This window comes from Talpa europaea (assembly GCF_964194135.1).
Source record: "Talpa europaea genome assembly, chromosome: 12".
Lineage (NCBI taxonomy): Eukaryota > Metazoa > Chordata > Mammalia > Eulipotyphla > Talpidae > Talpa > Talpa europaea.
In genome coordinates, this window is record NC_140079.1 from 20191181 (window position 1) to 20197180 (window position 6000).

Sequence of the window (6000 nt, forward strand, 5' to 3'; positions counted from 1 at the left end):
CGCCCTGCACATTCATACCTAACCTGATTTTTTAAAGAAGTGTTTTTTTCTCCCCCAGTTTAATTATTTTCCACAGCTCAGCAACCAGTTGGGCTGCTTCCATCTGACGCACTTTCTTCTGGTCAGGGAGGCGGTGAGCCTCTGTCCTCACCGGTGGGCAGGCTTCGCTGACTCCTGAGGCCAACGGTGAGGTGTTCACAGAGGCCTACGGGGCTATTAATTGGGTCACACAAGCCAAATAAGCCTTGTAATTTGTGGGCCTGGGTTTTGGAGGAGAGATTCCCTGTCCCGAGACAGTGCGGCTGCTTGTCACTTAAGGGGAAGAACGAGTCCAGTTAGATTTGGATTTTAGGATTTGGAGTGAAATGGCTACTGATTATTGAAACCCACTTACCAACTTTATATACTGGAGCCCATTTAACCTCATGACAATCAATTATCCCTATTTAATAGAAGGGAAAAGGAAGCTCTAAGAAGACTGCTCCTCAGCCTAGGTCAAAAGGCAAAGCAGTGCTGCAATTTGAACCCCGAGGTCTTTGAAGTGCTCATATTTCCTTTCCAGCTTGGGTGTCAGGGAGCCACTTGAATATCTCACCAGAAGAAGGTTTCTAGAAGTTTTGTCTGTCCCATCGGCCTTCACAAGAGGCACACAGCCTTTAGGTAATCTGTCAGAGCAGGCCAGAACCTGCTTGGATCCAAAGAGCAGAGAAACAGAGGGAGGGGAATCCAAGCAGTGACGGCCCAGGAGGCTGGGCCCTCAGGCTCCAAACACTTCACTCACACCTGCCTCCACAGTAGATTTGCTGTGTGACTCAGAAAAAAACCTGTCCACTCTCTCTGAGCAGGCAACAGTCAATACACCTCCAAAAGACGTTAGTGAAGTGTGGAACTCTGATAATCTCCAAAGTCAGCTGTTCAAGAATGACTGTCGTGTAAATACAAACCTGGGGAGAAAAGTGAGAAAAACTATGCCGGTTGCTTCTTCTCTCTGACCTGCAGGAAATAGGGAGACCCTCAGCTCGTGCAGGACATGCCACCTCCGGGGTGAGCCACTGCTGCAATCCCACAAAGCCAACACCTCCCACCAGGTACAGGGGTAGAACAGAAGGTGTGTGTGACCCGGGTGGCAGGTTCTGGGCTGTGTGTAGGGGAGTGGGTTTCCCTTCCTTGACCTCCAACCCAGGTCCAGGTCTGAGAGCCCCCACCCCTTTGGCTCACCAGGCAAATTCTTGGTAATATCAGCCCCCGGGGAAATGAGCAGACACAAGCTTGGGTCACAAAGCAGACAAAGTTTTAAGAGAAGGTGCATGGGGTGGTGTTGGGGGTGGAGCATGCTGGCTTCAAGTTGGGGGTTCCCTCTTATCTTATTTCTCTGTTCTCAGGCCCCACAGCCCTCTCTTGCTTGAATACACTGGTAAATTGGCTAAGTGTTCACAGGGTCTTCTGTGGGGAGAATCCTTTCTCAGGCCCAGTTTCCCTAGACTCTTGCCTGAGGCCTGGAAGGAGAGGTAGTTTGTCTGTTGGATGGAGACAAGTCCTCCCTCATCTCCTGAGAAGTCTCCCCTAGTCCGTGCAAACCAGCTATGAGGAGATAAAAGCAGGGAGGGCAAGAAAGGGCAGGAGAAGAAAACCAAAGTTTTGGTTATGGATCCAACATCAATGATGGCTGAGGTGCTACACTCTGAGGCCTCTCCTTGTCCTTAAAGCTCATGCACCTACCTTCCAGAAGTCTGGAGAAAAGTCCTGAGCCTTAGGAACTGGCCAACATAGAGTAGATACTCAAAGGAAAACATTAGTGGGTGGGTGGATGGATGGATGGATGGACGGACTGGTGAATGGATGAGTAGGTACTTGGTGAATTGAAGAAAATAATTGAAAAAAGGGGGGGGGAGAGGAGGAAGGAAGAGAAGAAACAAAATAAGTCAGAGGGAAAAAAGGAAGAGAAATGAAGGAAAGAGATGAATAGATGTCAGGTAGATGAGTGAATTGCAAGGGTATGCTGATAAAAGTTTAGCAACTGGATCTTCTGGGATGGAAAAACACTGTTTTGTAGGGTTGGCCAATTTCTCTCACCTGGCCAATTTCCAAGCAGCAGGGAAGAAACACACAATGGGTCCTCCTGAGCCTTGTGAGCCCCCCAGTATGACACAGGGGGTTGGTGCGTGAGCTAGATAGATAAGTAGGTTGTAAGAGTGAAGATAGAGAGATGGGTGCTGGAGAACGCCATGTTTGGTTGTCCTGCCAGAGGCAAACAGGCTCGGGAGATTTCAAGGAAGATGAGGTTAGTTCATCTCTCCCTCTGACATTGCCCGCAGGGGTGGCGCCTCCTCCAGAGCCCCGGAGCACTCATCTGTCCTACTCACCAGCATCTAATTCAGACCACCAGATGTTGTTTCTCACTCATTCACACCTCCTGCTTGACTCTCCTACCCTGTGTCCTGCTTTAACAGTGACTGATCTTGCAGGTTTGAGTAAGCCCCAGATCTCGCCATTGGGGTGCTCATAGTCCACTGGAAAACAGACCAGTGATTCAATCATTTGAACTTGGTGTGAATGGGAGTGAAAGAAATCTGTGTGAGGGGCTTGGGCTGCCCAGAGGAGGGAGAGCCCAGGACCAACTGAGTTCGCCCCACTTCCTGCACAGTAGCATCCTCCCCAGCCAGACCTGACTAGGAAGATAGTTCTGTTGAATTTTCAACTGAAGCTGGTTGACTGGCCTTTCAGTCCTTCCAGACTGGGACTCCAGACTCTTGCCTTTGTTGAAGGAGGCTCCCGCCAAATGCCTGGTGGATGGTATCTAAGGATCCCCAGAATGCAAGGGTTAAAGTCCTTCTCAGAGAAAGCAGCCCTTCTCAGGGAAGCATTGACCTTCAAGAGCTGGTTCCAACCCTCACTCCAGCCACCCCCAGGCCCACCAGTCCCCCTAGGGCTGAACTAAAGAATGAAGATTTCTATCCACGGGAGAGCTGAGGTCTAGGAGGACCCTCCGTGGGAAAGTGATCGCTCCCAGAGCTCCCCAAGTCCTCCCTGCAGCTCTGCTGTTTGTGCCCACCAAGAGGCCTAAGGGCACTCAACCCCTTCTGCTGGGGTTCAGCCCTTTCCAACTCCAAATCCAGTTACACAGCTTCCATAAAAGGGCATTTCCGAAAGGCCCTCAGGGCCTTTACAAAGGGGCAAAAAGTCTCCAAAGGCCATTCTATCCACTACTGTGGGTGGAGGAGGAGGGAACTCTTCGTGTTTAAAGACCTTGAAAGGAAGGGATCCCTTGCATCCCCTCGCCTCCCATCACATTCTGTTCCCCCTCTGGTCTGCATGTGGGAATGATGGGTAAGTGTATGGAGGGATGATGGATGGCTACATCAATGGCTGGGTGGCTTGGTGGGTGGTCTCAAAGTAATGGTGGAATTGGTCTGACTTCCACCAAAAAATGGTGGAATTTGCTGCCTTGTAAAGTTTAAGAGGTAAAATGATCTGGCACATATGATTTCCAGAGAAGGACTTTTATGGAGTGAAGGTAAATTTGGCCTCTTCAGACTCAGCCTGCCCTGCCAACCAGCCCCCATTGAGTCCCTTCTTCCCACGCCACCTACCAGCCAAGAACCTCCTCCCAGGCTTCTTTCACGAGGCATCTCAAAGCCGTTCCCCTCCTGGAAGCCTCCCTTGATTCAGCAGCAGAGCGGCCCCACCCAACCCTTGCTGTGCCAGGCAGCACCCTATTGTCTCCCCAGAACCTTCAGATGAAAGAGGAAACCCCTTAAAAGGAGATAATTCTTACAGCTTCCTTGGAATCTCAGGGTTGGGAGGGAGAAACCAGCCGGTCCATCCTCTACCTTTGAGCAAGACTTGATCTAGAAACGTCCTTTAAAAGACTTGCAAGGAGAATGATTTCACAGCCTCCCTCAGCCATCCACTTCAAGCTTTACCCTTCACACTTTGAGTCTAAGGAAACACTTTGTAAAGGATAGAGTTGGAGTTGACAAACTGTGCAAAAGACAAGATCAGGAGTGATCTCAGGGGTAAGGGAAGCGCAATCTTAATGCCTGCATGGTTCTTTCAGCTTCTTGGGGTTTCTGTCCTTTGGGTGTGCCTTCATCACAGACAACAGCAAGATGGCTATGGTTGTTTAAAACTTTAAAGAAATAAAAAAAATTCTGAAGTCTAATATTCTCATTTCTGTTATCCTTAATAGTAGAGTTGTTCCTGAAATCCAAGGAGTTTCGATTATATATTAAAAGAGCTCTGTAGATTGAGAAGTACTGTTCCTAACCTCATAAATTCCCCCGTGGGAAGAATTTTTAAAAGCAGGACTGGTTTCTACGTGCCCAGAATATTTCAGGTATCTACCTGGGAAAGGAACCAAGTGGCACTTCTCCAAGGACCGGTGCTCCTAGCCCTGGGGTACAAAGGACAGAAGACGCTGTCCCCACTCTCAGGGGCTCTTGATGTCTTATTCCCCCTTGAAGAGCTGTCTTTTGCCCCTTCCAAGTTTCTACCCCATGAAAAGATACTGGGTCTTAACTGGAGCTCTCACGTAAGCAGAAGCAAGGCAGAGCCTCTCCAAAGGAAGGCAATGAAACCTGGACCCGGTGGGATAAGCATGACCTAGGACGCCCTCTTAATGGCAAGTTCACAGATGGCTCTGCCACCCCCAGTCCCTGGCCCGGACCTCCCCAACACTTGCCTAGGACTCGGGGGAAAATGCCACTGGATCAGACTGACTTCTCCCTGTAATTCCCCATCAACACCCATAAAGGAAAGTGATGGTTAGCTCTATGTGTCAATTTGGTTAAGTTATAATACCCAGTTATTTAATCAAACACTAATCCAGGTGTAGCTACGGAGGTATTTTGTAGACGTGGTTAACATCTATAGCCAGTTGGCTTTAAATAAAGGAGATTACAGTCTATAATATGGTTGGGCTTCATTGAATCAGTTGAAAGAAACAGGTTTCTCTGAGAAGAAGAAATTCTGCCTCAAAACTGTACCATCAGCTCTTGCCTGAGTTGCCAACTCAACTGACACCTTCAGATTTGGGACTCATCCTTCCCTACAATTACATGAGCCACCAATTCCCTGAAATAACCTTTATAGAAAGAACCTATTGGTTCTGTTTCTCTATGGACTGTTAATACCTGTCGCAGCCCAGTTTGGCCTCCCTAAAACCTTCATAGACTTCCTCAGGCAGAGAAGAACTTTCATGAGAACAGGCTTTCTGTGGGTACAACTGGAACTGGGGTGAGAGTGGCAGGTAAGGAGAGTTTGGGTGGAGGAACTCAGGGATTTTCTTGGTGTGTGAGTTTAGGCAACTTACTTAATCTCTCAGAGCCAGTTTTCTCACCTACAAAATAAAGATAATCATAACTTCCTGGCAGGACTGTTGAGGAATTAGGAGGTAATGATGGTGGAAATACCTAGAGAGTACAGAGCTCAAAAAAAATTGCTCAATTTGTTTTTGCTTAATTCATCACTTTGAGGAAAAGGGGCGAGGACTCCCTTGCTGGGGAAAGGATGGGGAGGTCACCCCGTGGGGCACCGGCTGGCCTTCCTTCCCCTTGGGCGCAGTGATGGGGTGAGATCTTTAACCCTCTATGCCTGGCTGTCCTCTGCTTGTATGGCCTAAGTACCTTCCAGCCCTGAAGTTCTGTGATTATAGGGCTGCAACTTAAAATAAAGAGAAGGGCAGTGAAAATAATTAAAGACTTGGACACAGAACCTGAGAGGAAAGGGTTAAAGGCCCTGGGATTACTTAGCCTGGAGAAGGGGTGGCTTAATAACACCCTTCCCAACCCAGGGAAGGTTACTTGGATGTGGGCACTGGCCAGCTTCTCTCCACCTCTCTAAGGGCAGAACAAGAGGCAGCAGGCCACCAGCTCAGCTAGAGGGACCCAGCCCCACAACGGGGTGTCTGCCTTGCCTAAGAAAACATCTGCTCCTTCCAGCACTTGTGGGGGGGTGCGTGATTTGCACACCTGCCCTGAGTGGGGAAATGGATTGGATGAC